At 36.6% G+C, this 26460-nt stretch overlaps 3 pseudogenes; 1 reads left to right on the plus strand and 2 right to left on the minus strand.

The window, feature by feature from the left end:
• Positions 1-1125: 1125 nt before the first annotated feature.
• Positions 1126-3017, plus strand: LOC116124191 (annotated as a pseudogene).
• Positions 3018-3714: 697 nt separating this feature from the next.
• LOC116124201 lies at positions 3715-11108 on the minus strand (annotated as a pseudogene).
• A 4393-nt stretch (positions 11109-15501) lies between these two features.
• LOC116124211 lies at positions 15502-26360 on the minus strand (annotated as a pseudogene).
• Between the last annotated feature and the right edge of the window lie 100 nt (positions 26361-26460).

Raw genomic sequence — 26460 nt, forward strand, 5'->3', positions numbered from 1 at the left:
GATTGAGGAGCCGAATCAAGACTTGAAATAAGTGGAATATTGGTATTCAAATCTGAGAAGTAGATTGGCGATAGAAGAGAAACTTACCATTCTCAGTAGGGCAGAGACATATTCCAGACAAAAGAGAGGATCATTTGAAGAAAATGGAGGATGGAAACGTCCATTTCTGCAGTAGAGAAGATGTTCTGATTCCCATCTATCCAAATGGAAGCAACAAAGTCATCGCATGGTTGGCCTTTTTGGCCCTGTAATCTGATTCATCAGAAACTCCTGTACTTAACGATCATGTCAACGTTTATATCACATGCACAAATCGGATTCTTGCATAGTTTTTGACCCCTGAAGTTATTCACTTAATAAAGGAGAAAATATTTGATTGACCCAAGTCAATGTGGAACAAAATATTGTGTTAATCGAATCTCCGCACTAAAGGGTGGAGGTAGGCAAAAAGAGAATAACCAACCAGAAGAATATTCTTTTATTCCCATTACAGTTGTGCTCTACTCTCTCCATTCAATCAAAAATGTGTTTGGAAAGTGTAGAAAAGCCTCATCCTCCACTTATGATTCTGGTAAGAAAATGATGTAAATTAAAATCTTATACTCAGGCAGATGTGTCATATTGCAGCATATAAAATCAAGATCATTCTGACTGATGATGACACTTGTAGTTTTATTTCCAGTTAACACAATTTTATGGGATGGCGTAATCAGAATGCCAGTACAGTTGAGTACTATTTGACTTAGAAACAAAGCTAAGTTAATTGGTCCAGAATTACTGTGACCTGAAAGTTGAGAATCTGACTTAAGCGAGAACCTGAACTAAAAGAAACAGTTGTTTCAAGTTGCCAATTAAATTACATCCATCTTTCCCTAAATCAAGATCATTTCGCATCAAATATCAAGAATATAACACGTTAAAAAGGCTTTTATAATATTTTTTCACAAGTTCCATGGTTAACAAAAGTGAAACTTTTATAAAGTTACTGTATGATAACAAGAATATTGTTCTATTTTCTACTTTTTTAATTAATATATTCCCCTTTTCATGCAATTTCCAAGTTGGAATTCGCTCAAGAACAAGATGTTTACACGTCAAAACTTTTAGGCATAATCAATACAGAAGTAGTATAGTTGCATTCTGTGCTTCAACTATAAATTAACTAGCAAGAAGCATAATCAGTATAGAAGCAGTTTAGTAGCATTTTTGTGCTTCTACCAAAACTTAATTAGGAAGAGGCATGCATAAAGTTATGACCTCTCCCTCAGAAACTACGGCTCCAGAGGCATGTGCATTCAGGGTGTTTAGGAGATTTAAGCTACACCTTCTAATGGTTCTGGTTCAGATGAGTTATACGGCGCTCTATTTCATAACAGAAGCAGCCTTCAACAGTGGCCTGAATCCTCATGTCTACGTGACTTATCGCCACATAGTAGGCGGCGTAGTTATGTTCCCTGTTGCTTATTTTCTTGAAAGGTACATTATACATATTCACACACACTTGCTGAAACATTTTAAGTTTCTTATATATCCAAATTATAACAATTCTTTGTCTATCTGGCTCAATTTTTAGGACCAATACGCTATATTACTTAAGAGTGATTTGATTTCTTTTTTTTTTTTTCACTGCAGAAAAGTAAGGCCAAAGATGACATTATCAATATTTCTGGAGATATCTTTGCTTTCTTTCGTCGGGTAGGTCTACCGAGTCTCATTCTTCAATTGGAATGTAAAACAGAAAAAATGATGAGACTAACTGTTTTGTTTTGTGATATAAAACCAGAGTTGGATTAACCCTTAACATGTATTTTGCAAGTATGAGATACACCTCTCCAACCTTCATCACAGCGATGATTAATACTACCTCGTGCTTGACTTTCTTATTTGCAGTCATTCTCAGGTGTGGACTTCATAATTCAATAATCAGTTTAAAATAATTACTTCTCTTAATTTCATTAACACATAGATTTCATGAGCAACTTTCTAAATGAATTTGATGTAGGTTGGAGCATGTTGATGTAAGAGATCGTTGTGGGATTGCTAAAATCCTGGGAACTCTGATATCGTTAGCTGGGGTCACAACCATGACTTTGTACAAAGGACCTGCAGTGCATAGCCTCAAGGACGTTGCAATCCACATCGGAAATAACTCTGTTCATGAGAACTGGATGAAAGGATCAATTCTGGTTGTTGCAAGTTGTATATCAACCTCTGTATGGTACATTCTGCAGGTATTTAACCCTTCAACAAGCTCTGCGAAAGTAAAATAACTTTGATGAAGGGAACCATTAGACTCTATAAGTAATATACTCCAAAAAAGCTAATTGCTATATTCTGTATCCAAAGAAACTTCTTACTTTGGATGCTTTAAGTTGCAAAAATTTATTGTTCTGAAAGTAACAATGTAAGATCATACAAGCATGTAAACTTTGTAGGCATCTACATTGAAGAAGTATCCGGTAGAACTGTCACTTACAGCATGGTTAAATGTATTGGTGGAGCACAATCGGCAGTCTTCACAATACTCATAGAGCATAAATCAGCCGCACCGTGGTTGGTTACCTCTAACATCGGTTTCTGGTCCATCGTATATTCTGTAAGTTGATTTTAGAAGAGCATAAAATTTACTTCTTTTAATGTATTTTGATTCTATTTTCTATGATGACTAAAAGGGCGTTATATGCTGTGGTTTGACCATCGCCATTCAACTATGGTGCACAAAACAAAAAGGCCCAGTTTTTGTAACTAGTTTTAATCCCGAGTAATCCTACAGATACCAAAGATTATGCATCGAATCTGTACACCAAATAACGTGATTAAATCCTGACCGTTGATTCACTATTAATTAATATTAATCAAAGTAATTGTTGGCCTTCGGTATAGTGGGAGGAATCATAGTAATTGTTGGTTTATACACCCTGTTGTGGGGCAAAGAAGGAGATCAACATTTCAGCCAGCCACAAGAGCAAACTTTCCCCAACCGTGACGAGCAAAGGAGCCAAAGAACCAAATATTAACTTCAACAGAAGCAAAAATACCTTGACGAGACTAATCATGCCCTAAAAGGGTACCTGACATTGTATCCCGAGCCAAATACTCTGGAGTCTGGAAATAGGAATAAAACGATGTGCTAGTTTTAAATCTTTGATTTGTGTCATAAGGCTAACAAGGTGTCACAGAATTAGGTAAAAGAAGATTATGATGATAATTTTTAACTGAAATATGAGGTACAGAATGTTGATCTGACATAATTTTATGCCGCAGGCATGGTAGATATTGAAATTGATACACAGCTTGTAAATTTTAATGACCAGACAAAAACTAAAATGTGATCGGAAACAATATAAATTACCATCAGTTCCAATAGTCAAATCTATAATGAAGACCCCATAACAAGAACTCATAAAAGGGAACTATGTGCTTTTAGGAAAAAGATACTGCTTTTTCATGATATTTCTCCCAATTGATCTACCATCTATTGAAAATCATGCACTCGTCATAGAAATTTATTATCACCGGATATCTACATATCATTTTTGAACTGCAACTGAAGAGCAAGGATTTTCACTATCTTGTGACCATTGGCCGAAGGGAATTAGCTCGCATATAAGGAATAATTAGCATTTACAAAGGCGCACTGTAAGGGAATCTACACCATCTCGCAATACACTGCAGTGAGTTAAATAATCTGGCAATCTCCATTCATTTGCTTCTTCAAGCCGTGCCCGTAGGACTCTGACTTGACAGTTTGTTGATGCTGCAAAAGACAATTACATGGCCTTCAATAAGAGTTTCAAGTTTTTGTCCTGAAGACATATAACCTGATCGTGTTTAATAATACATGATTATCTTTGAGTAAATAAACTCATTTGAAATAAAAGTTGCAAACCATCTGAATGCAATCATTTTAGTGTAAATTACTAAGGGTCTTACCAGACAAGCAAATCGCCACTAATGCCAACTTCAAAATCCATTCAGGAACTAGTTCCAACAACAAGCTCATCTGCTCTTCAACTTCTCCTGTAACAAAAAACAAGAGTTAGCACATCTAAATTTCTGTAAACAAATATCTGAATACCTAACTGGTTACCATTCAGACTTACTTTTATCACTATATCACAGTGGCTTGAAATTATCTTGTAATAAGCTCCTCTTTTGTGATGACTGAACGTTTTATAGACTGAAAGAAGTAATGAATCATGTTGAAGAGCTTGGCAGGCAAGCATCATCTGTTTCCGCCTCTTCGCTTGAGAATCGCAGGATCAACTCCTCCATAGTCTTCCTCTCTTTTTCTCTTATCTGGAAAAATGGAAACGGTTAATTTATTGAAAAGGAAATCAAAGATTCCAAAAAGCCCTGCCTTAAAACAGACAATAAAGCTTATATTATTTTATCTGGGGTGAACTAAATAATTCAGTAGTTTGAAATCACAGAGAATTCTTAATGGGGTGTACCGATTGAATAGATTCTCAGAAGAATATCAAGAATTCATCATCAACTGATGCATCATCTATCACCTTGTCCTCATCCTCAACTTTCGCATTCTTCACTGGAGTTCAAATTTCAATGATCTGCTACGAAGTGGACGCCTTACTAACTTGTTGGTGTGCTGGCAGAAACATCTTCTGGGTCATATAGCATCTCCTTTTTGGTGTTACATAATGCAGTTGTTGAACTCATCAGCCTAGCTTGTAGAGCAAGTTTTGCAGGAGTGGACTGCACGCCATCATATCTACGAGAGAACCATCTTTATTTTTAGTGTCTGTCTCTTTCATTGGAGTTTCAGCAGGCAACCTGGTAACAAATGAGCTGGAGATTCACAACTTGACAAACATTTGTCACTGTTGATTGATTTAGATGATATTTAATTGGGGACGCAGCATAAACATTAGTTTCCTCACTTGAGGAATATTGTCAGGGCTGGCTCTAGCAGTGGACAACCGAAGGTTCATTGGAAATCTTTGATAATCTTTGCTGAGCCTCAGTTTGCTCTGCATCATTGCTTGTAAGCGGCTGAGAAAAATGCCTTCTGAAAGACCGGACATGATGCTACAACTGGTTGCTGATTTGTAAATACACAAGTCGATGTCTCCATGCCCAATGACATGCCAGGAGCTTTGATCACTTTTAAGGTGAATCTCTCGAGCAGATAACTGATATTGCTTGTTTTTGCTCTGAGGATGACTCAATCGATGTCTCATTGCGTGTTGAATGCAGATTTGTCTTTAGACGACTGAATGGTTCTGGCAATGCTTCCTCCGGAACTTCATCACCCTGAATGCAGAAGAAATATAATTCAGGTTCCAAGTACAAGTGCTAACAGACTTAGTGCAAATTGTTAAATCAAGTTGTTACGTAAATAGAAGAAAACTTAGTTAGTTAGAAATTAGTTATGCTGAGCTGTAAGTTTGTTAAGATAGTTGGAAGAAATTATTAAAAGGCTGTGTATTTTTCTTTGTAAAAGAACAATTGTAACAGACTTCTCATTATTGAATAAGAGAATTCTTTTTTCACATTTCTTGCCCCAAATTAACATGGTATCAGAGCTAGAATCCCAGGGTTTGAGAATTCTAAATTCACAGAGAACTTCACCTGTTCATCAGAAGTCACGGCTTTGCTGATTCTCAGTTCCATCGTTTTCTCAGCTTCGTACTGATTCATCAGTTTCGTCTGTTTCATCATTTCCTCAGAATTTCGTCTTATCTGATCTCATTTCTTCTGATCAAGAAGCTATCATTTTCATTCTTCCAAAATGGCAAATGTCAGTGCAGACGGAGAGACGCAGTCTTCTGCAAATAGGAAATGACAATCGAGCTCAACAATTGATTTTAGTCATCAGCTTTACCTTCATCCTTCTGATACTCCAGGTGCTGTTCTCGTTTCTTTCAATTAAGTGGTGTTGATAATTACTCATTATGGAGTAGATCTATGAGAATTGCATTGTTAGCTAAAAATAAGATTGGATTTATTGATGGAACTTACACAAGGATAGCTTTCCAGTTAACTTGCCCAATCAATGGGATAGATGTAATGCATAGTTCTCTCCTTGGATCATGAATTCCGTTACTAAAGAACTCTTAAGTGGCATCGTTTATGCATCTAGTGCACATCTGTATGGAAAGATTTGAAAGAAAGGTTTGATAGTGAATGGATCTAGAGTTTTCCAATTACATAGAGAAGAGTCACTTAATGCAGGGAACTTCGTCCATCTCCACTATTACTCTAAACTAAGAATGCTAGGGAATGGTACTCTCTATTGTTCAGCTTCCTTCCTGTGAATGTTCCATGTCAAAAGTTTCGTAGATCACATGCAGAATCAAAAGTTACTACATTCTTGATGGGATTAATGAGACTTATTTGCATGCTAGAAGCCAAATCCTCATGATGCAACCTTTACCATCTATCAACCAAGCCTACTCTATGCTTGTCACTGAGGAAAGCCAGAGAAGTTTATCCAATGCTGTTGTTTGCAGAATCCTCTTCTGAACCAACAGTTTTTTTCTTCTTCATCTAATCAACATCGTCAAACCAAGAAGAACTGGAATATACTTGTGAACACTGCCATATGAAAGGACACAAAAGGATAATTGTTATAGGACATTGGATCTCTGCTGATTTTAAGTTCACCAGAACAAGAAATCCTGCTCCATCATCAGCAAACAATGTTGCCACTAATGATTCCTGACAAAGTCAAAATAGTAACCACGCAGCACCTCCAATATTTCCAAGAACAGTATGCAGAGATATTAAATTGCTCCAAAAGGAACCTGCATTAGCTCCAAATGATGCACACGTTAATATGGCAGGTATTCACTCTTACTTTTCATCCTTAAACCATGGAATCTGCTGGATATTAGACACAGGAGCCTCACCATATGACAGCTTCTCTAACTTTGAACAATTGAGGGGACAGATTCTCCTTCCACAGTCAGACTTCCAATGGAAATCATTCACCGTAACACATACTGGATCTTGTAAATCGGTCCAGATCAGAAATTGAATAATGTGTTATTTGTGCCAGATTTCAAATATATTTGATTTCTATCTCAAAGCTCACCAAGACTTATCTTGCTTTGTCAGTTTTTCCCTGATTTCGCATATTTCGGGCCCTCCAATGGGAAAATCCGTGGATTGGTAAAGAATCAGAGGGTCTCTACTTCTTCATGCCTTCTCATGCATACAAGGCCAATGTTTCTACTTTGAATCTTTGAATAAAACTTTACATGTTTCTTTAGCTTCTGTAAACCAGCTTTGCATAAACACTTGGTCACATACCATATACGAAGATGAAATTTTTCTGGAATAAGAATTTTTAATTCTGATAATGCTGAGTACCATTGTGATATCTGTCCTCTTGCCAAACATGAGAAAATCTTTTCCTATTACACTACAAGGGCTCCTACATGTTTTCATTTGTTGCATATGGATGTATGGGGACCATATCATACTCCTACACATAATCATACAAATATTTCCTCACAGTGGTTGATGATCATCTCGGTTACCTGGTTTTCCTCATGGCAAACATGAAGTCATACTTCATTAAGAGTTTTCTTACTCTTATCCAGACTCAATTTCAGCCTCTGTCAAAACTGTTCGAACAGATAATGGCTTAGAGTTTCTCATTCTCAGTGTTCAGCTTTTTTCACTTCCCTTGGGATTATCCCCAGAAACTTGCGTTTATACTCCCCAGCAGAATGGGGTCGTAAGAGGAAGCATAGGCACTTGCTTATTGGTTGCTAGCCTTGAGATTTCAGGCATCTATTCACAAGTATTGGGAGAATGTATACTTACAGCCTGCTATATCATCAATAGACTTCAACTGATGTGCTCCAGGAAAGATCTCCTCATCAAGTTCTTTTTGGTTCTCCTCCTTCCATTGATCACTTCAAAGTGTTTGGCTGCCTGCGCTACGCATCCAATCTAAGCTCAAGAGATAAATTTGGTTTTAGGCCATCCCATCATCTTATGGGATACTCTTCCACCACAAGGGATACAAGTTGCTGAACTTGCAAGATTTCAGTTTCTTTGTCAACCGAGATGTCAAGTTTATTGAAGACATTTTTTCCATTTCAATCCAGAAACTTCTTATACTCCATTATTTTCAAGTGTCCTTTCAATACCATATTTTCTGATGACCCTATCCTGCTCCTGTCAGTACTGCCAGTCCTGTCCTACTACTGAGCTTTTTCCTGCTGCTCCTTCAATTAATCCCACATCTCCAACATCTTCAGCTCCAGCATCTCCTCTTGCCATTCCTGTAAACATCAGACGCTCTGCCAGATCCATAGACCTCCATTTGGTTGCAGGATTACTTACCCCCTTCAGCTCATTACTCCATTTCAGATGTCTTTCTTATGATCATCTTTCTTCATCTTACAGGTGTTTCCTTTCTTCCATTCTCGGATCAAGAACCTGTTTCATTTGCTGAAGCTTCTCAGATCCTATTGGATTGCTGCAATGCAGACCAATCACTGCATTAGAGGCCAATAAAACCTGGCAACTTACCCACTCCCTGCAGGAAAGCACCGATTGGCTGCATGGGTTACAAAGCCAATATAATTCTGATGGTACCTTAGAGAGATACAAACTCGGCTTGTGGCCAAGGGCTATACAACAAGCTGGTATCGCTACACAGAAACATTCTCCCCTGGCAAAGATGGTCACTGTCAGATCAGTCCTTCGTTAGCCTCTATTCATGATTGGCCACTCTTTCAACTTGATGTGTTTATGCCTTCCTGCAAGGATCTCATGAAGAAGTTTACATGTCTTTACCTCAAGGATTTGGCACTCAGGGGAGAACAGAGTCTGCAGACTGCTCAAATCCTTGTATGGATTGAAGCAAGCAAGTAGACAATGGAACCACAAGCTCACTGAAGCTTTGATCAGAAATGGTTACTTAAAGTAAATATGATTCACTCTTTATTCACCAAACGAGAAGGAAGCAATATAGTCATCATGCTTGTTTATGTAGATGACATCTTGATAACAGGGAGCTGCACCAAAATGATAGATCATGAAGTTCATACTGCAGGATAATTTCAAAATCAAAGACCTTGGTCACCTTAATTCTTTCTTGGAATTGGTTGCTAGTCATCTGAAGGAATTGTTTTAACCAGAAGAATGCCCTGGAACTCATTTCGGAGGCTGATTGTCTGCTGCTAAACCTGCTGACACTCCTCTTGAACAAAATCTAAAACTGACTTCATATGAGTATGATCAAAAGTTCCCACCGGTTTGAAAAGGATGAGTTGCTGTCAGATCTAGTAATTCAGAGAATGGTGGAAGTTGTTATATCTAACCATGACCAGGCCAGACATTTCATTCGCTGTCCAGACTTTAGATCAGCACATGCAGACTCCTAAACAACTCACATATGGAAGCAGCATTAAGGGTTTAAGATATGTGAAAAAGAACCAGCACTTGGTTTGTTCATGTCCGCAAGAATACAAAGAGTTATTTTCCTTTTGTGATTCAGATTGGCACCTTGCGCAGTCATGAGAAATCATTCAGGATACGTGCATCAGATGGAATTCCTTCTGTCCTGGAAATCAAAGAAACAAATACTGTGGCAAGATCATCTGCAAAGCAATATAGAAGCATGGCTGTAGTTGTTGCAGAGTTAGTTTGGTTAACAGCTTGCTTTAAAGAGCTTGATGGAAGCCAAACCATACCGGCATGCTCTACTGTGATAATAGTCAGCATTGCAGATTGCGGCAAATCCCATGTATCATGAAGACAAAACCCATAGAGATAGATTGTCATTTAATAAGAAGAAAATTCAGGAGGTTTGATCATTGCAAGATATATACCAACTGGAGAACAAGTGGCAGACGTGATGACAAAAGGTTGGGAAGCTTCAACATGAAAACATCTTTGTCCAATTTATGCTTGAAAATATACATAAGATGCCATTGAGGGGGAGTGTTAAAGATCAAGTGTTACGTAAATAGAAGAAAACTTAGTTAGTTAGAAATTAGTTATGCTGCTGTAAGTTTGTAGATAGTGGAAAATTAGTTAAAAGGCTGTGTTATTTTCTTGTAATTAAGCAACATGTAACAGACTTCTCATATTGAATAAGAATTCTTTTTTCACATTTCTTGCCCCCAATTAACACAAATGATATCAGGAAAACTGAACTTCAAATGAATTGCACGCTAAAGTTTATTTGAAACCCAACGATTTATGGTACGAGGTTAACCACCTACTGAAGACACAACTCGTATCAAGCCAAGTGCATTTATACAAAAGCAGATTGCAGCCAAAAAATTGAAAAATCTCATAACTGAATAAACTTTGAGTTCCTAGTAACACAAACAAAAACCGAAGTAAAAGTGAAAAACAGAACCCATATAATGAACTAATTGTAAAACCATTAACAATGATATGCAATTAAACTCTGATGCCTTGCTTAATATGCAAAGTATAGGCGATGGTATACCTCAGGATGGCCTTTAATAAATCCATCAGCCGAGCACGAAAAACCTTCCTCACATCCATGTTCTTACTATCTGATTTGACTTGCCATCGCATTCTATCGCTTCAACATTTATTGTAACATTAATGCCGCTTCATACAATTAGTCTTCTCATCAAACATCAGTACTTTCTTTATCTCAACCACTTCAGGAAGTATAAACTCAACTGAGCCAAGTGGCCATACGAGAACCTCCTATAAATATCACAATGCATAAGACCATTTCTTGATGAAGAAAATCTAGTAAATGTAAAATAATAATAATAATAATGAAAAAAAAACCTGTCTGTTAAACACTCAATCTTGGGCAGATATTGGTGAAAGTAGACATGGATCGCTTCAATTCAATAACCGGATCGCACTATCTAAGCTATCAAAAAACTCGGCCAGCTGCCTATCCTGCCATTTATGATTTAAAAAAAACAACATTGAAATTAAAAAAAAAAAAACTATTTTCAGACAAAAAAATGCTAAATCCAATTCAGTAAAAATCAGAGATCATTAGAACTTATTTTCGGCAATTTGTTGACCCCATGAGCTGGTTTTACGGGGGATTTTTGTGGGCCATGAGCCGATCCGCCCTCTGCATATTCAACCTCGTCCTTTAGATGTGGTTGCGGCCGTGTTCGCATTGGGTTCCTTTCGAACTTCTTTGATGGAGCGGGCGCAGCCACTGTTGGCGCCCGCCGAGGAGCTGTGACGCTTCTTAGGGGTTTTGGTCGTCACCGGATTTGGATTCGTAGTTTCGGCTTTGGGTTGAAGTGGAGTGGCTTTGGATTTGAAGGAATTGATTGTGAAGACTCTGAGGAGCTCATTTTGAAGACTGAGAAGAGATTCGGTGTTTGAAGAGTGCTAGTTAGTTTGAAGAGTTCTGGGTGAAACAGGGAGGAGCGAGGAACATATTAGGGTTTTTGGTAGTGTTCAATCCGGATGTGTCCGATCCGAATAGGCTTTTCCTGATCCGATCCGAATTTTCGGATCAGCGCTATATCTGATCCGAATTATTGGATATCCGGTTTTACGGATATCGATTATTCGGATCAGATAATCGATATCCGAATTGATCCGAATTTTAAAATTCTCTTATTAAAATAAAAAAATTCTAGCATAAAATTGAAATTATATTCCCTTACATGTATAAAGTATCTAAAAAAATTAACTGAAGCACAAAACATTTAACCTATGTTGTCCAAACACTGTCACAGCCTAAATGACTATGCTATCTCATTGCCAATTCCTACTCGTCATCATCCTCCTGTACAAAACAAAACAAAACAAATAACCATTTCAATAACAACTTTAAGATTAACAACAAATTAATTGCATAAGGAATTTTATAGCATAATATTTCACTGTTATTCAGCATGTCGTTTTCCTACCAAAACTTTTATCAAAAAGAAGAAAGAACTTCCCTGCTATTACTTATGAAAAACTCAACTAATACTGGTACATTATTCAACTAAAAAAATGTGGAAATATTTCACATAAAAGCATACTTAATAGCACTAAAAAAAAAAAAAGATAACGGAAATAAAGTACTGTTCATACTTGCAGGTTGTGCGAAGATGAGTGATCTTTTCTATTGAAAAATGTTGGCTCCTCCATTAAATTCCAACTTCTCATTATCCCGCTACCTGTATCAAATGCAGAAATGTGTATAAATTGTTAAGAATGAGTAGCGATTCATACTTCTGAATTTTTTTTTGAAATTTCTGATTCGCCAAACTGGTAAGTCCCTTGTTTGTTGGGACATTTTGTCAAACAGGTAATACACAACACAAAAAGTTGAATACTGAATTGATTGGAACATTTAATCAAACACATGGCATGCCTTATAATTGTCTATAAAAATAACCCACCAGAACAGTTTGCTTTCTAAGTACTAAATGTAAACATTTACACAGACATAAGTCTGCAATTAAATTCAGCCTATAATTCAGCAAATCTAAATTCTAAAGAAATTTACTTACGATCGTTTGGGCTTCAATCGCGAGAGACTGAGATCTGAGAGAGTTGAGCGCGAGACTGAGATCTGAGAGTGTTCGAGCGAGAGAGAGACCGAAGAGAGTTGAGCGAGAGAGACTGAGATCTGAGTCTGAGAGAGTTTGAGTGAATGTGTGTCTGTGTCTTTGCCTGTGCGTGTTCGACGCGAGAGGACCGAGACGAAGAGTTGACGAGAGAGACTGAGATCTGAATGTGAGAGAGTTTGAGTGGGCTGACTGCCTATGTGTCTGTGTCTGTGCGTGTTAGAGCGAGAGGACCGAGAGATTTGAGCGAGAGAGAGTGGGAACTGAGATGAGATCTGGTCGGAGAGAGTTTGAGTGACTGTGTGTCTGTGCGTGTTCGAGCGAGAGAGACCGAGAGTGAGAGAGTTCAGTTAATTGTGTTAGACTGTTAGGGTTATTTTAAAACTCAAAACGACGTAGTTTGTAATCTAGATATCGTAACAGATATTCGATTTTTTAATAGTCCTAATCGGTAACTGATCCGAATATCAGTTTTTTTTTTTAAATAACGATCCGATCCAAATTTTTGGATATCTGATTTTTTCGGATCGGAGCAGACTGGCCAAGATCGGATATCATTTTTGTTGTACACCTAGTTTTTGGGCGGGATCATGACCTGGAGCTCACGTGGATGACTCAGGTTAGTTGGCTTAAATTCGGATTAAAATGAGTGGCGTGATGAAAACTCTGGTTAGTTGCTTAAATTTGGATTAAAATAATGAGTGGCTTAATGAACTCAGCTTAATAAATGGGGTTAAATTTGGATTAGGTGAGCAGTGGTTTACTGTTTACTTTTAGACTCCAATAAGCTTTTTGTCTGACCTTGTAGTCATTATCATCCAGGATTTCCATAGATTTGGTCCAACAGCGAGGGCCGAGTTATACCGTGTGGCACTGGAGGATATAAAAGTAGTCTGAAGACTTTTTTAACATTTTGTTTACGAACTGGGGTTTTGACAGGTTATATTTCTAACATATTAACATTCTACGGTAAAACCTAACAATTACAAAGGTTTAGTTTCATTATTTAAGTCAGATGTTTTTCTTTTCATCACACTCATTGAACAACAGGCTCAACAGCCCCATTATTAATCGTGATTCATGAGACATTGGGTATTGATAGGGATCTATATATTATTGTTTCAGCTTAAGCCTTAGCAGATGTTTGTCAAAATGAACGCGTTGAATTGTCAACTGAAATCTTTTTCCCCTTAAAACTAGTGCAGAAAATTGTTTTCTATTAACTACTTTACAGTAAATTATTACTATACAAAATAATAATAGTGGATACTTATGCCTTCTCAGTTTGACCACAATTGATATACAGAGTTCCGGTTTTGTTATACATTTGCCTATATAGATCAAAAATAAATGATAATCATGCAATTGAGATAATCAAACTTAAGATATTTTTAATAATATACTAAAAATCCTATTAATTATTCGACTATGATCACTTATAGCTGTTTAAGTCTTCCATTTTTGCTACCAAAGATTCCTTCAAATTGGGCCATCAACCCGGCCCGTGATTATCGTGAAGAATTTGGAGCTCATCAGTTACCTAAACCACTTTCAAAATATGAATACACTTTGGAGAATAATAATATAAAAAATTATCTGAAGGTGTGCCTCCATGTTCCCTAACATAAGAACTCGAAACCATTGGATCAATGTCTTTGATTAATAATACGGAAAACATCTACGATATTTACTCCTTCCTGTATAATTGAAGGGAGCAGAAAACTCATTTCCAACACTCACGCTACCAAGCACTCATGCATCACACTTTGAACTCGTCATTGTTGATAACCTACCCAATACAATTTAAATGATTGTAACAATACCTACATAAAGTATTCATGTTTCGATACCAAAGATCACATCAGCCCACTGATATTGTCCTGCGAAAGATCTAGTAAATGTTGGGGGACTTCTCATCCCAGACACACTGAGCCTCGGAGTACTGCCTCCCTCCAGTTGAAACATCACTTCATTGACTCACTGATGAGCTCTCAACCTACATAAAACTGAAGTTTTATATGCTGATTTCAAATATGTACTATGATACTGTTATAATGACATGTTATTGCTTAGGTTTTATATAACTGTGTTCCTGAGTTTCTTGACGCACTCTTAGCATCAAATGAAGGCTAATTCAGCCTTGAATAATATCCACAGACCAATTATGGTATCAATCGGAGGAATTTGCTTAACACTGAAACTGTGGGCATCCAGTGATAAATAAAATTTAAATATCTCCCCTCCGAAAAGATGCTTGTTGGTTTCTGAAATTACAAAATTTCTACTTTTACTTTCAGATACATCCAAAGGTGGACACTAAACTAGAAATTCCACTTGCACGATTATAAATTTTGTCTACGTCTCGTACTGGCTTCTCGAATCATCTTGTGTAGCTTATCACCAATGACAAATTCAAAGCGTAGAACATAGGTACTGAAAAAGAGTTAGACCTGAATATCAGTTGCCTGCCTTTTCTATCCAAGTAGGATGAATAAATTTAAACCCTATGAACCAATAAAAGAGCTTCTGTCTCAGTCTGACCATCCCCCGATTTACAGAGGAACTCTGCTTTTGCGAATTTGGTGCCCATTTCAGATCCAAGGGCTAAACGATAACTCAACCCTTACCTCATTTAAATTTGAGTACCCTGTGTCATGCCAACAATACATAATTAGATCTATGGTTAAAATAAATTAGCCATCAATAATACTATATTATGTTGTACTTTGTTTCACTTTATATAGTTTTACTTTTAACCATAGTAGCTTATCAATGTAAATAATCCCAATAACCATAAAACCTGAATAAATGAAAGACCATCAAAGAAGTTACAATTCAGAGAGTTGGATTTCTAAGGCACTCTTATCAAGCTTTCAAAATTCAAACAAATGGACTAAATGGTATCTCCACACACAGAAAAAAGCAAAAATGATCTTTGAAATCTTTTTTTTTTTTTTTTTAATCTCCCCTCTATCTTCCTCTTGGTTACAAAAAGAATTCAGGGGCCAAATGCCACAAAGATCAGAAATGTTTCACTTATATTACAGAGGAGCCAATTTGGTTGTCTCCCAAGAGATGACCAGCCACTGTCGTTAGCGCACATAGTCTTTGATTGCAATATTTGCACAAGAGACCACAAGACATCCATTCGCGCATGATTCTATTTTCTCCCTGTATTGATCAAAAGTTCCAAGATAGTTTCAAGATTAGCAATTTTACACTGTGAAAGGACTGAGGTAACGGTTATTCTTTGCCTGCACAGGCCTGTATGATGATGTTAAAGTCGTATGGGTTGCCTCCAAGACTTGAACATCTAATTGAAACCTCAAGAGTTGAAGATTTAGATTTCATAAAGACTCATGTTTTTTAAGTAAGTGATCATTTTACAATTCGCCGCTTCTAAATGGTTTCCATACATGAGATGTGAAGGTTGGCATGTTTCATTCGCACGCCACCAGATATCTTTCAAGAAAAATCTAATCACCCAATCATCAGTAAGATTATGGCCTGTGGTTAAATAGAAAAAAAGGGTAATTGTAAGCACTAACTAAGTATCATATAACATCAGGATTCATCATGTTTCAAACATACCATTTTTAAATTTTTGAATAATGACACAAGTTACACACTTTTCATCAGTTAATGCATGATTAAAGAAGTGGAGGCTAACAGGTGAAGAAGTGCTGCATATTGAATATACTCTTGAGAACATAAACCTGGAAAAGATATCAGCTTGAATAGAGAACCAACCATAGGCTTTGTTCTTTTCCAGAAAATTTAAAACTAATTCTCCGAAGAAAAGGATCCTACCTCAACCACAAAACATATCCATGTCTTATCACCATGCGCTTCTGTAACTCCTTTTAAGATTGTCACCCAAGCTCCTGATGGCTTCTGCTATCTCAAGAAAGTGACGCATTCCTCGCACAGCATCTGACAATCAACCAGCACACTCTAAAACTTCGCTTCTCTTTATAAGACTTTTTTTTTCATTATTATCTATCTGGATTATTTTACTTATAGAAACACTTGTGCTTCACCAAAACATGACTATTCACTTGCAAAAGTACATCGTGATACACATACCTCAACAACATCTCCCATTCTGTTTAGGTTCTCTACTACTGAACAAACTGTCAGATGGCTTCCTACCTCCACAGCCCTTGAACCCTGTTCATAATTGGTGATCTTAATGCCTGTAGCTTTTGCTGCATCTGCAAAACAGCAGCAAGATGTCAACAGAAGAACAACTGTGGAACACACCTAAGAAACAGAAGTAATTTTGATATGCTCTTCCTACAGGCCATAGAATTTGGAATGCCCTGAGTGCCGAATATCATAAACAGCCAAACAAATCATCAGGTAGGATATACTTGAAGAGACAATCACAGACCACTTGTTTTCCTGTTCCTAAAAACTATTTCTCTTCTTTAGAGAAAAAAACAACCTTGATTTTCAGAACACTTTACAAAAGTTTGCAGAACTGTTCTCTAAACCCTAACAGCTAGCACAATTAGATAACCATAAGAAATAGATTATAGTACACATATTTGTATTTAGCAATTCGGAGGCCTTTGGTGGAAACACCAGAAAGAAAATAAACCCCAAAAAAAACCGAATTAGGTCATTAACAGATTATTCCATATATAATGGAGGCTTCCGAGTTCTTTATTTACCAAACCAGGGGATCAAGATAATCTACAAGCCAAATGCCTGAGCCTTTTACCTTGATTCAGCACATTTGCTGAGCTGTCAGCATGCTTAGTGATGCTTTGCAGAAATAGCTTGTGCTTGATTGTTCGCTCCAGCAAAGAATCATACTACACACTGCAAATTTCTTGAATTTTTCAGCACATATCATGGAACATTTTTAAACGAAAGGAATTGCAAATATCACAATGAAAAGTTCAGATACCTTGATCCTTTGGCACAAGCTCTCTCAGCTCCTTGATACGATCTTGAATCAGTTGTCTGTCCCTTGGCCTAGGCCTACAATTTTCACCAGGTCTAGCCCTCTTTTTATTGTTCTTACAGGCTCTGAAGACCTTCCAACTGTTCACTACAAGTGCTTGGGCAATTGATGAAAACCCTTTTGAAGACATTGCACCACACACCTCTGATGAACTCAAGCACTTCTTTATGTCTTCTTCTACAGAGAGATGATTATAGAACAATCTACTGAATTAACAGTATGCTAGTCTGGCTAGAAGGCTCGGGCATTTTTTCGGCTGTCAATAGTGACTGCCTTGATTTCAGAATGATCTACCACTTTTACATCACTGCCACTTGGCAAACTTAGCTACTACAGCTTCCAGAAGACTCTCTGAGCTAGAATCAATGTCAAGTGACTGCTGCTCATCCACCTCTGGCATCTCCATAGTTTCTCCAGCTTCAGCATTTTCTGATTCCATTTCATATAGATACCTTTCTTCAGAAACAGGTCCTAGAGCTTCATGCAGCTCAGAACCAGCAGAGACTTCAAAGATGCATCTGATGGTTTAAGTGACTGAATTCGGTTTGATTCCCTAACTTCTCAAGATCTTTATGGAATTGCAAATCTGAAGATTCAGTATACATACAACATCCCATTTTGATAAGAATCCATGCATTCCAACTTAACTCTGTCATTAAGAGTGGAGTCAAGCGGGTTTGAGGGAAATATGCGTGATCAACAACAAACTTTTCAGCTGGAATGCACACTACATAAATTTATGCTATTGATAACAGAATGGATTGAAAATGGAGGGACTTTTGTTCTGATACTATGCCTATATCTTTCCAGCCACTAGTCTCCCCTTCTCGTATCTGGTCCCCAACAAATCTATCCCCATTTGATTCTGTTCTGCAAATTGTATATATTTGTGTTTTTGGCTGAAGTAATTTGTCACTTCCATCACTACCTGGTGTGGAAAATTGAATCTCTCCATGCTTATTCACCATTTCAACACTTGTTTTAGGCTGTTACCAACACTGGTAAATATAAGAACTATCACCGTGTTTCTCAACATATGGGAACATAGTAAACTGAACATTTGGTCTCATTGTTGACACTTTGTCTAAATTGCTCAAGCATTAGGAATAGTTTCTGAAGTTACTCCTTGGTAGGAAAATCTGGCTGAAAAGAGACAAAACAAAGTATTATTATCTCTCATCAATTTATATTTACTTTTTAGCTAAACAACTGTACATGCAGATCTGTGCTAAAAACATACATGCCAAAAGAAAAGAAGAAAGATACCAGGGGTAATTTCTTCAACTACATTGTATTGGCACTAGAAACATGCCCTACTGAAAAATCTTTAAGGGCAAAAGATTCTCTGATATGAGTCACCAGCTTCTATCCTCATCGACCTGCTCCACCAATAAATAAATAAGCAATTATACACACAAACAGAAAAAGGTAAATGCATAGGTCTAAATACAGGTAGATCATGAGTTGCTGGTCAATTTAAAGCAAATGTGACATATTTAACTTCAAACAGTGAATGCTGAATACAAAAGCCCAGAGTCTTTTGACAACCATAGTGGTGTATCCAGCACATACTACTCACAGGAGATCCATATAGTCAAGCCAAAAACATACTCCCTTTTTTTTTCTTTGCTTGCTAAGCAAAAAATCACTGATGAACCACCAACTATGTATAAGAAGAAGAAAAAGAAAAAGATACTTCAAACACAAATACAAGGCCTTGAAGTGAAGCAGTAAGCATGTAATTAATATGCATGTTACGAAAATATACAGTACAAGATGATTAAGGTTTTCTGTGCTTTAACTACTCAATACAGGGAGATTAAGTTATCATTTCGTTGACCAAAATCCAACTTGGCATTGGGCCAATCTTCATGCCATATCTGGTATGCATACTGCCCTCACTTTAGTAGGTCACCATTCCATTCCCTAGAATTTTCACAAAGAAACTTCTCCACTTCTGCTTCTCATCATAGATACATTAGAAATTTGGAATTTCATTAACATTATATCTTTCAATAAAATGTTGTCATCTTAAGAACATATTAACACAAGTAAAGCTTTTGTAAACCATTTTTGGAATATCGATATTGTATAAATATCCCACCCTCAAACTCCATCGGAAAACTACTAGACTCAATTTAAAAAGAAAAATATATCGACAACATGTAAACCTTGATGGTGGACCAACAAGGATAGAACTCATCTTACTTTATTCAAAGAACCAAGCTGTACACACTCCTGTGGACCAAGCGACACAACAATGGTCTACAATCAGAACAAAATTTTTGTTAGAGAAACTTTGATGAGCTATAAGGTAGCAGAAAGGACAACCTGCTTTATAATAAAATGTCCCATGACTCAAGAATGATGCCTTTCACTGTGCAGATGCTAATCTCATCAATAAATTTGGCAGAGTTTTTTATTTAATCTTTTATTTTATAAGAAACACTAAAATGTGAAGTTTAACCAAAGAGATTAGGAGAGGAAGATAGAAATTTCATGATTCTAGAAAAAAATGTAAATGCGCTGCCATTTTCATCTAAATTACTAAAACAAAGCAACGCAAATCACAACAAGAGTAATTGTAGACAAAGACGATTTATGGTGAGAGAGTCAAATCCATTACTTCAGATGGGTGTTTGGGATTAACATGGTAAAAAGAAAAGGGCCAGCACTCATGAATATGGCCTATGGCTTTGCTGATACAAGTCAAGAACACAGTGATCAAAATTGTGTCAGTGCCTAAAAAGTGAGGATTTCCTAATTCGCACATATTATGCTAAATTCTTGCTTCATCAATATTAAACACATTACACTTCAAACATAAAAACAATTATAATATAAAGGAAAATACTGCAAGCATACCCTGATCCCAGCAAAAACCTGGCTTTGCCACCCATCACAGACGAAAAATACCCAATTAAAGATAGTGTTAGAATGATTCGAAAACACAATCCTATCAACAGCTATAGATTATGATTCAATACTATGCATATAACTACCACCCTCAAATAATGAGCAAGAATTAGTACATGTTGACTGCGAAGATCCACTATGCTTTCCAGTAACTGCTACCTGCCCAACAATCCTGTAAAACAAGGAAAAAGCGACTGAGTTTGGGCAATCTTTATAGACATTCATTCACTCACCAATATTTTATGTTCTCAACAATGAGCACTTAGTTCATGGAATTCAACGTCATAATTGGAATTGAATTGAACTAGAGGTCATATTATAAGTCTCACTATATTCGCCAATTCCATACTAAAAACACAACGAATTAGCAGTTTTGCAACAATATTGACAAAATGCAAAAATTGAGTAGCCTATTCATGACTCATGAGTAAGAAAGGCATACCCTCCCCCAAAGAATAAACATGATAAGACATTTTTGCCACAGCCAACCCAAGGGGATCATGTGAATAATGCCCACCATGCAAATTTTCAAGTGTTTCATCTGAACGCTTATTCCCTAAAGAATCATGTTTCACAATTGTCATAGTAACCATCTTCCCAGGTCAACACCCTGCAACGATTCAACAACAAGGAAATAATCAAACCCAACACCCTTCTTACTTTGCCAAATACCATTTTTATTACAACCCAAACATCGCTTATTGAACTCACATGCAGCCCGATGTTTGAGCTTCCAAAGACGGCGTACTTCCATTCCGTATTGAAACAGAGGGTTTTTCTACTCCGTGTAGCTCAGGAGTACCAGTATCCATCTTTTTCCTCAATGAAAACAGAAATCGTGAAAAACAAAAACCACGGAGTTGTCACTTCACTTAGCTCTCGAACAAGAAAAAGAAATACGAAAAACAACGCCCCTGGCCCTGTCTCGTTGATTGTGTTCAGCCTCAGCTGGCCTAGCTGCCTCTGTAGAGCCTCTTCCACTTGCTTTCTCCGCAATCCGCCCGCGGCTTTATCGGTGGTCCTACCGTTGCCAGGAAAAGCCAACCCCTACCCATCCCTCCTCTCCAACCAACCTCACTCAACCGCTAACTACTTTTTAGAAACCCTAACGTACTCACTCACTCACAATTCTCCTCAGTCAATAACTACGATAGTAAACCAATCAAATTTCCGAACAACGGAGGTTTTGTCAACTGTAGGACGATTTCGCCATCAAATTATACGGAATTTTCTTTGAAATTTAAAAGAAAAGACGAAAATAACTAATCGACTGTTTGAACAAAACAGAGTAGAGTATTGTGGGGAGACTAGACTAGCTTATATCCGACACATGATCATCAACAAATCGAATGACAGAATCAATTTCTGAAAATAAAAATATCGAAGTAACTGAAATTCGAAAATAGAAAATCTTATAACTCTGGAGGAACAGAATTGGAAGGTTTAAGCTAGTACGTTAATTGACATATTAAATAATAAAATAATTTTGTTTTGAAAGGGAAAGCAGAAGAGAAGCTGAACTGGAAGGCTTTCTTTTTTTTGTTGAGAGTGAAAACAAAGACTGACTGAGCTGCACAATGACAAACTTTTTTCGCTTTGTTTTTTGTTTGACACAACGACAACGTCGCTTTTTATACACCACAGCTATTTTAAGACCCCGTTCATTTTAGCTTTTTTGACAAAAGATAACAAAGCGTCGCTTTCTATCATGCGCTGAATGTGGCAGTACGCACCCTATGCTTTCGTACGCATCATGCGCACCCTCCTCCTCGAACATGGTAAGAGGAAAATATAAAGAGAAGAATAGATATGAGATATTTCATTTATTTAATTAAAGAAAGAGGAAATTGGTGTATGAGTAGTGTGAATTTTAGGCGAACAAAATGATAGAAGCAAGAATATTGCTCTTATCTTACCATTTCATTTGAACTTACCATTCACTATCTCTACTCCCTTTTTCAACAATCATTTTATTGCTAACATTGTCCCCATTTCATCCTGTTTCATTGATGTTTGCCAGCGATAGCGATAATTGGGAAAAGTATGCCCAAGATGATGGTGTAGATTGTTCAAATTTTTTTATCTTTACATGCATTTCATGACATATTTATAATTATGTGTGGTTGCAGGCACCAATGACACCATTTTGGAATCCCATGATTTGTTTTTTTTTTTACAGCAGGACTTTTTGTGATTATTGAGATTGATTATCAATCATTCTACTGTATTAATTTCTTTTGTGTGAGGAGCTGAATTTACTGCCCATCACGAACAATACAATTAGGTGAATGATATATGATCAACAATCACCTACCAAGTAGCAGTGCCTTCTTTTCTTTTCTTTGAAAAACATTCAATTTGTCGAAGTAAATTACTAGGCATAATCATGTTTTATTCATTACATTTTCATCTCTCTCTTCATCTTTTCTTACTCTAGCTTCATATCATGGATCAGCTCTAAATTTGACAGCAACAACACAGACCCTGCTGTTTCAAAACTGGTCAAACATCAACTTGTTATTCATATCAATCGCGTAAAAAAAAAAGATTAAAATTCCATTAAAACTTTGAGCAGCTTTTTTATTATGAGAGAATAAAGTCAACTAGTTTATTCATGAGGAGAAGAGGTAGTGATGCAATGATAAGTCATTCTCTCATGTATAAAAAAAAAAAAAAAAAATAGAGAAAGAATGAGTACAAAAGACAAAGTACAATCATACGATCTTCTCTTTCTTTCTGAATTCTCTCTCATTTCAAACCTTTCGTTGATTAAATCCATTACACAGAAATACTCTCATTATTCCCATATGAGGTAAGTATTATGCAACGCAGCAATTAATTTAATTTTTGCTTTTATCATTTACTATTATCTCTCTTTATTCTTGCTTTCTTTATACGGGGGGAAGTTGGGAACCAAATCATCCTAATCAGATCTTCTAGTTTAGCTTTTTACAACATGTATCTGGGAAGGTGACCCTTAGTCTCCATTGTAATGATAATGCTTTGATCTGCCACCAAGTCAATATAGATGGGCGTGAAAATGGAAGACCCATTTGAATTTCTATGTTAATATTGACACTAGTGTCCATTCACATTTAATTATTTATATCTTATAGTTGGGTATCCTTTTTCTTTTAAGTTAACAGAAAGAGAAGCTCATGTTTTAACATGCACAAGTTTAATGAGAAATAAGCATCACCCTAGTATTAGTACTACTCATCCTGGCCCAACAAATCTAGCTATAGGATTCTAATGATGATAGCATTTTGCATTAAAACCTCTCTATGTATTATTTTAATCAAAGTTGAGTCAGATTATTATTAGTTTGATTGAATATAGTTTTTTTTACAAGTCACCACTCACGTAGAAATTTATGGACCAAGAAAAGTAATTTTTTATCAAGCGAGATTCATTTTAAGGAAGATAGGGACAATCACTGAAAAGTTTTGAGTTCGAAACTTTGAGGAATGTAAATCAGAAGAATGAGTACTTTCGTTAATAACAGTGATTCATTTGAATATTATGTGATCAAAATGAGGTTACGTCAAAGGTGTGTGTGTAAGGAATAAAATTTATGCTAAAAGTTATTTCTACCCACCATGGAAGGTACACATTGCTTTCTAACCACGACTCATCTGGTAGATAGGTGCTTAATCCAATAGTAACACTTGAAGAGGTGCGTTAGTGGCATATTCTCAATTCACACACTACTTATGGAAACTAACCTCCTTGTTTCATCCATTTTAATTCTAGTTTTTTCCTCTTCCGATCCCCCAACTAATGAAACATATTCATGATTTATAAGAATTTATTGACATAACACTGTAGTTGTTAGTGACTTGAAGTATCCACAGTTGCAGCACTGATTTTTCAGATTAAGGAGGCCATTTGGGGCTGACCAATTTCGATAACATTTGTGCATAAACATGCTTAAGATGAAAATACTGTATTCCAACGTCGTCAATAGTTACAGCCAATCCAATCTGTAGGAAATATTCAGATACATAACAGCTTAAGTTTAGCTTAAACGCTCATTGGTTGTCGTCCAAGTGAGTATCACTATATAAGCATTAAGAAAATCTTTTTAAATAAAGGTTTGTATAGTTGAGACTGCAACTGTTAACCACATCTTCTGCAGGTTCAATATGGGTATTACTAGAGGGATAATGAAAACGGGCAACAGTTGTTTGTCCTCGACTTGTGTTCGTTACGACTCTACGGTCGCATTGCTGATAATCTGCACCCCACCATGACAATTTGAAGCTAGCTAGATAAAAAATAAGCATTATTTATTGTAATTCTTTAATTACTTGACAATTGACAGAATAAATAACAGTATATTCTGAACCAATCACTTATCAACATATTTTTTTCACCATACACACGCAACGAACCTGAAGTTTTGCGAACGTTGTATTGAACTTAAAATAAGATTATATATATATATAAAAGATATTATTAAGTTATTAAAATGAGTTTGTTTTTAAATGAATGTGATTCACATTACACCTCAGTCTGCAGGAGTCTACAATATTGTCCATTCTTGAACCTCATAATTTCAAATGATTACATGCATTTCTTAATGGCGATAAAGCAATAAGCATTTTAATTACAGTTGGGGAGCACTGATGATGAATGATGATAATGTAAGGACCATTAATTAGATTATTTTTAATGAAAGCTATGAGAAAGGGAGATAGGTATGTACCTTTAACTATGACCAATATTAACAATAATGCTTAGGTAAAGGGTCAACACCCAGCCATTCCCCATTCTTAACCACTAGCTTGCAGCCCATTCACATCTCCTTGGGAAGAAGAGTTATGAGTTCACATCACTGTGTTTAGGCAATCCATGTTGAACTCGGATCCGGGGGTAGTGGTTTAATGTCATCAACTGAACTTGGCTCACTCGTTCTCAAGTATCCAAATTCAGTCCTACCTTCACGGATTATATCCAAACCGACAAACTCATTTCATCACCTAACCGAATAAATTCGAACCACCTCTCTAGATCCAAAATGTCATTGGCTTCACCTTGATTAATTATAAATTAACTGTGGAATATAGATGTTAAACAATCAACAAGTGAGAGCATTACCGATATTGGCAGGCTTTGCAGGCCAAATTGCATGTTTCCTCAACGGATGCCAAGGGTGTCTCAAATTATCTCTCCAGAAATGCACCTTTCCTTACACAGTCTATGCTTGTATATAATCTACAACTTTGCTTTGGATCTTCAGAATATAAGCTGGCATTGTCCTCGGCTGGCAGCTCGAAGAACTCTTTGGCCACGTCAATTCATCACGCATTAGCCTCTCCGGACTCCATGATTATCACCTATTACAGTAAAACCATTTCCCAAATAGCCACTTTTATATGTTAGCCTATAATATAAATGATATATTTCAATTTTCGGATTAATAATTTTGACTATTGACATAAGAAAATATGAATGTATAGCCAACCTGAAAAAATCATACTCTTGAGAGGCCTTCATAATTTGCTGAATTTGTTGTTCGATCAGCAGTAGTTTCTCCTCCGAGGTCAATTACTGAATGGTTTCAAATTACGGAACAATAAAATCCCAGGTCTGGTTTCTGGTGGTAATATATAAGAGTCTGCACGATTGAATGTTGCACTTGGCTGAAATGAGCTTCCCCATTCCCAAGTTGAATATCAAGCATCAAGAAATCAAAGGTTGTTTGGAAGCTCACTTTTGTATCAACCCATCGCAACACTTTTGAGGAAGGTCAAACACTGGCACATGAAATGAATTGTTTTAATTGATGTTCCGTATGACTTAATAACAAAATCCTAGTAGATTAATGTCATAGACTGCATGCACAACTACAGAAAAAACAAGCTCATGAACCTGGAATCACCAGTTTGATACTTTGATACGTCTATTTGGGCTTTTGGTTTATCTAGCTCTAATGGAGGAAACTGGGCTGTGTAAGGATCATCCATTAGAAGTTTTATACAGACAAGCCTTGCCCTTGTCCATATAAACGAGGGAAATTGATTTCCAACTACATCATTGAATTGATTAGTTCTATTTAATCATTTA

Source organism: Pistacia vera, unplaced genomic scaffold (genome assembly GCF_008641045.1).
Source record: "Pistacia vera cultivar Batoury unplaced genomic scaffold, PisVer_v2 Contig1033, whole genome shotgun sequence".
NCBI lineage: Eukaryota > Viridiplantae > Streptophyta > Magnoliopsida > Sapindales > Anacardiaceae > Pistacia > Pistacia vera.